This window comes from Mauremys mutica, unplaced genomic scaffold, assembly GCF_020497125.1.
Source record: "Mauremys mutica isolate MM-2020 ecotype Southern unplaced genomic scaffold, ASM2049712v1 000301F_np12_subseq_1:59261_obj, whole genome shotgun sequence".
Taxonomy (NCBI): Eukaryota; Metazoa; Chordata; order Testudines; family Geoemydidae; genus Mauremys; species Mauremys mutica.
Window position 1 is genome coordinate 1 of NW_025422904.1, and position 5,778 is coordinate 5,778.

The 5,778-nt window shown below is 59.2% G+C and overlaps 1 non-coding gene across 1 annotated transcript; it reads left to right on the forward strand.

Annotated features, from left to right (window-relative positions):
• Positions 1-5,128: 5,128 nt before the first annotated feature.
• On the forward strand, positions 5,129-5,202 carry TRNAI-AAU. Its single transcript has one exon. It is a non-coding gene; the product is annotated as a tRNA-Ile (tRNA).
• Positions 5,203-5,778: the final 576 nt, after the last annotated feature.

Here is a 5,778-nt window from a genome sequence, read left to right on the forward strand (position 1 = left end):
ACAAAGGGGCTTTTCTACACTATGGTTCTGGTCTCACTGAAGGGCCATTTCCAATTGTTTGCTCAGACCAGCATTAGGGAAAATGGTGCCCTGGGCAAAGCTTGTACTTTGGCACTTCCCCATTGCCCCTGGACGATCCCCACTCCCCCTTTACCGCTAGCCACTGCACTCCCAACCCTTGCACCTCCTTCACCCCTAACTCCTGCCCCCTCCTGTGCCCACTTTGCCCTTAACTCCCTGGGCCACCAGCCATTGCCCCTCTCCTGCAGCCCCTTCACATGGCTCCAGTGCTGGGGGCCCCGCGCTTGTTCTCCCTTTCCCTGGGCTTTGGCATCACTAGCCCCTGCTTAGCGAGTAGGGTTCAGTGGTTCCCAAAAAGTGGGGCATGACTCCTAGGGGGACACAGAGGAACATTCATGGAGTCAATGAAATCAATTGAGCTTCTTCAGTCTCTCGCTGTAGACATTTTCCTTGTTTTTAAAAGGCAAAATTCCTGATCTTTCCAACGGGAGCTGCTGCTTCAATGATCAGTTTGGGGGAGGGATCTGGCTGCACTCAGAGATCTGCCCGCGGGTTACAATCTGCGATCCGAAGGGTCGAACGCAAACAGCGTTTAGATGGGACCGTTAGTGCCGCCCCCGTGTGGCCAAAGGTTAGAACTGACCAGCAGAGTTTACAGCTGGAGCCTGGGACGCTCCTGAGCAAATTGGGCACAAAGCCTCTCGCGTGGGATCCTCGCTGTGCAGCAGGAGGCGGAGGGAAGCTGATTGTCAGGGCTCAGGGCAGCTCCCTGCCAGGCTGAGCCGGTGTCTGTGCTAAGCTCGGCATCGATCAGGTGATTCTGGGAAGTTCGGGGTCCCAGGCTCCCAAAGGAGGGTGAAGCAGGTCACCCCTGGAGCAGGGTAAAGCTGCAGGGTGACAGTGGGGTTGCTGCCCCTGTGAACAGCTGCTGTAGCACCGCCTGGGCAGGACAGGGAGAGCCAGTTATACCGCCCCCCCAGCCTGTATCGGGGGATGGGAGCACTCACACCCTGGGGACCCACCCACCAGAGATCTACTGGGGGGGAGAGTGGCACCCACACACCCAGGATCTTGTAGGGGGGGACAAGGGCATCCACACTCCGGGATCCTCTGCAGAGGGACGGACACCCACACACACAGGATTCTGTATGGGGGGCAGAGGTACCCGGACACCTGGGCGGGGGATGGGGGGCACCGAAACGTCCGGGATCTTATCTGGGAGGACAGCAGCACCTGCAGCTCGACATGAGACGGAGGTGGGGGGAGAAGGAGCATTTCCCAGTTCCAGGCTGTCCCCGTTTGGCCAAGGCACAGAGCTCACAAGCAGAGTTTAAAGCTCCAGCTGCCAGTCTGTGAAACAAGCTGGGCCCCGTGGCTGGTGCCTGTGATCCCAGCTCCTGGGGAGGCTGAGGCCAGCGGATCGCTTGAGCTCAGGAGCTCTGGGCTGCAGGTGGCTGTGCCGATCGGGTGCCCGCACTAAGCTCGGCATCAATATGGTGATCCCAGGAAAGCTTGGGGTCCCCAAGTTGCCTCAGGAGGGGTGAACCGGCCCAGAATGGAAATGGAGAAGGTCAAAACTCCCGTGCTGATCAGTAGTGGGATCGCGCCTGTGAATAGCCCCTGCAGCGTAGCCTGGGTGAGACACAGTCTCTTTTTATACAGACACCCCCCGCAGAGACTGGATGGGGGGATGGGAGCACCCCCATGCTCGGGATTCTGACTTGGGGGGGAGGGACGCACCCAAGCAACACGGATCTTGAAAAGGGGAACACAGACACCCACAGATCCCAGATGGGGTCAGGCAGGGGAAACCACACACTGGAGCTAGTTCATGGGGTGGGGGACAGAGACACCCACCAGAGATCCTGGATGGGAGCACCCACATGATGGGGATCTTGAACTGGGAGGCGGGAAGCACCATGTACCATTGCACCATTCTTAATGAGAAGAACGGGGGCATCCGCACAACACGGATCCTTAACGGTCGGGGGGACACCCACACACTCCACTATTAACCAGGAGGGACAGGGGCACCAGACACACCCAGTAGCATGGAGAACACCCACATCCACCGGATCCCTCATGGGGGGTAAGACAGAGGGGATTGTAGTGGGGCCCAGCGCACCCACACACCAGGGATTGTTAAGGGTTGAAGGGACAGGGACACCCACACACACTGAGATCATGGCCTTGGAGGAACGCAAACCCTCCACAGAAGGACCTGGTCTGTTCTGTGATGGCAGCCCAGCCTGGGTGAGTCAAAGTCTCTTTTTATACAGGCACGTCCCAGAGATCCTGACTAGGGGGAGAGAGACACCCACCCCCCAGAGATCCTTAATGGTCTAGGGTGCACCCCCACACCAGGGATTCTTATGGGTGGGAGGAATGGAGACAGCCAGACACACTGAGATCACTTCCTCCCAGGAACCTGGGCCAGACAGGGAGACACAGTCCCCCTTTACATATCTGCCAGACAACCTTCCTCCCACTCCCTCCACACAATGCTCTTATCTGGAGGTGAAGCCAGGGAAACCACATGGAGGATTCTTATCTGGGGAACTGGGGGGACCCACTTACCACCAGAGATTCTTAAGGGCAGGAGGAACAGGGACTCCCACCTCTGTGGCATGGGGGTGGGTCACCTGCTGGGATCATCTGGGCATATTTCACCTCGTCAGCTCCCTGCCATTGCCTTGGGGGCCCTTGTTCCCTGCCTCTGGCACCCAGTTTAGCCTCCTTCCTGAGGGCTGAAACGCTTTGATCTATCTAAGGTCTGTGGGATCAATACGTGTCATGGTGTAATTCTGTGTTATTCGGGGGTCAGACTAGCTGAGCTAATGGCCCCTTCTGCCCTTAAACGCCATGAAAACATTTCCCTGGTTTCTCCTTGCGCCTGACAGACACCACGGTGAGGGGCCCAAGAGAAGATCCTGGACACAGCGCTCTGGCTCTTACTTTACTTGGGGACGTCAGCGCTTTCCTAGCAAAGCTGCTGCTAAAGCGCTGGATTTGGGGAACTGTTCGGCTCCGATTCAGAGATCTGCCTGCGGGGTGTGAACCTGCCACGAGGAGTGGGAAATGCAACCAGCACTGGGAGGCGTTGGCTGAACTCCGGGCTGCCCCCGTGTGGCCAAAGCTTAGAACTGAGCAGCGGAGTTTAAAGCTGGCGCTGGGAGGGACCTGAACACGCGGGGCACGAAGGCTCCTGCGTGTAACGCTTGTTGGGTGGGCAGCTGAGCGTAACTGATTGCCGGAGTTCAGGGCTGCACCCCGGGGTGCTGAGCAGGTGTCTGTGCTCAGGTTGGCCTCGCTATGATGGTTTCTGGGAAGTTTGGGGTCACCAGTCTCCCTAAAGAGAGAGGGGAGCCAGCCCAGGAAAGGAGGCCGGCAAAACTCTGGTACCAATTGGCCGTGGGACTGCCCCTGTGAAGAGCCGCTGCAGCCCCGCCAGGGAGAGCCGGTCTCTCTTTATGCAGCCCCCCCCCCATTCCTCTGGACAAGGGTTGTGCTCAAAGATCTGTGCCCCGTGTTTTAACCTCCATGTGAAGCACACAGTGCAAATAACCCTCAGCACATTAGCTCAGTTCCAGGCTCCACTTCCACCGGCTCAGGCAAGATGGTGCAGAGGAGCCCCTGGGTGGCTGTGGGCCTGGGGAGGATGGCTTTTGATTTTTCGGCCTGACTGCTACAGGCAGCAAGGCCAAAAGTCAGATGGCCGACTCTCCCGTCCACCACGCTCATCAGGAGCCCTTAGTCGACAGGCTCGGAGAATGCGGGCATCGCCCCCCACTACCTCTCGCATGCAAAGCGAGCGCTCTGCCGCTTGAGCTAATTCCCCGCAGCTGGCCTGACTCTCAGGCACCGGGCAAAAAAAGGCAAGGGCTCTGTGGCCTTAAGCAGAACACAGCCTGAAATGGGGGGGAGGGGGGCATGCTACCCAGAGCTGGGGAAGGGGGTCCGAGTCCCAGCCACGCTCCTCGGCACAAACACCAACGCTCCCTCCCTGGAGTGTGTCTGGGCTGAGAGTTAGCCCCTGAAACAAGCACCAAACTTCAGAAGACAACGCAGGGATAGATCACTTGACGATTGCCTGCTCTGGCCATTGCCTCTGAAGCGCCTGGCATCGGTTACTGTCAGAAGACGGGATAGTGGCCTAGCTGGACCATCGGTCTCACCCAGGAGGGCCGTTCTTATCTTCACCACTTTCCTCTAACCCAAGCAAAGCCAGGAGCAGGCCCAGCTCAGCAACTCTAGCAAGCTCCCTGGCCCCTGGCCCAGCATACAGCAAAGCGACTCTGCCTCCGCCAGGATAGACAGCCACCGACTCCCTCTTCCAGACCAACGCAGCCCTTCCCCGCTTTGGCTGTCTCCAAGCTGTCTGCGTGCTCTGCTCTGCTCCACGGCTGCCATGCTGCCTGAGATCAGGAGGCTGCGAGGTCTCACGGTCTCAGCTGAGCTGGTATCGCGTGCCACCCCGCCCATCTCCTCATTCCCTTCATGGACCCCTGGGATGTGAGTAATTCTGTATTTGAGTGGCTCTCCCTCCCGGCCAATGAGCTTGGCGTAGACTAGCAGGGAGGGAGGAGGAAAGGGATTGTGCTCCAGTGAGAGCTCAGAAAGAAAGGTGCAGGTCCCCCACTAGAGCCCAGCCCAGAGCAGAGCAGGCTGGAGAATGTGTGTATGGGTCTGACTACTTCTCCCCTGCTCTTCCATTTGAGCTAACTTCCCCCAGCTGTCTCCAGCCTCCCAGTCAGCGCAAGGGGGAGAAGGGCCGGGGAGGAAGAGCTTTGTGCTCCGCAAGGGCTGGCTTTTTGGGAGGCCAAGCGGGGAGAGGGATGGAGGCCACTGGAGGAGCTGAGCTGGCTGACTGTCCATGGCTTCTAAAAGAAGGGCAAGAGAAGGTCCTGTAGCTGCCTTGCAGCCAGAGAATGCGGGCATTGATCCCGCTGCCTCTTGCATGTGAAGCGAGCGCTCTACCACTTGAGCTAATTCCCCTACTTTGGCAGGGGGCGTCTTGATCCATTCATTCGATAACGGAGGCCACATCGTTCCCTGCGCCAGCCGGTGACTCCTTCCAAAAGGGTCAGGCAAGAGAAGGCACCCCGTAGGCCGGCTAGCTCAGCTGGTTAGAGCATGGTGCTAATAACGCCAAGGTCATGGGTTCAAGCCCCATGCTGGCCACTCCGGGTGCAGGAGGGAGAGGGCAGTTTCTGCTCTTTTGGCTGACTGCTAGGGGTGGCAGAGGCCAAAACCAGGTGGGCCGGGAGCGGGCAAGAGCCCTGCTGGGCGCGGGCGCCGGGCAGGACGAGGCTCCGGACACCTCCTTGGGCTCCCCTTCCTGGGCTCCTCGCTCCACCTGCTGCCTGAAAGGAACTTGGGCCCGGGGAGGAGATGGGTGAGCCCGGCCGGCTGCCTTCCAGGCTCATAGGAGGCCAGGCTTGAGCTGCCCGCCCGCGAAGCCAAAATCGCAGGCCTGCCGGCTTCCCCAACATTGTCCACAGAGGGTTGACCTGATGGCCTGAATTCTTGCCGGCCGCCAGCTCCACCCAAATGGACCTGACGCTGGATCACGCTCCCCAGCCCAAGCCACAGAGGAAGGCTTAATCCTCGGCACCCCAACCTAGGGGAGAGGCTTCACACTCCGCCGGCGCAGGGTGACCTTTGGGACTTTCCTGGACACCATCCTCCCACCGCCCACAGCCAGACCCCCCAAGCCCACACTCGAGCCCACCCCTCCGACAGGAAGGAGCAGGAGGA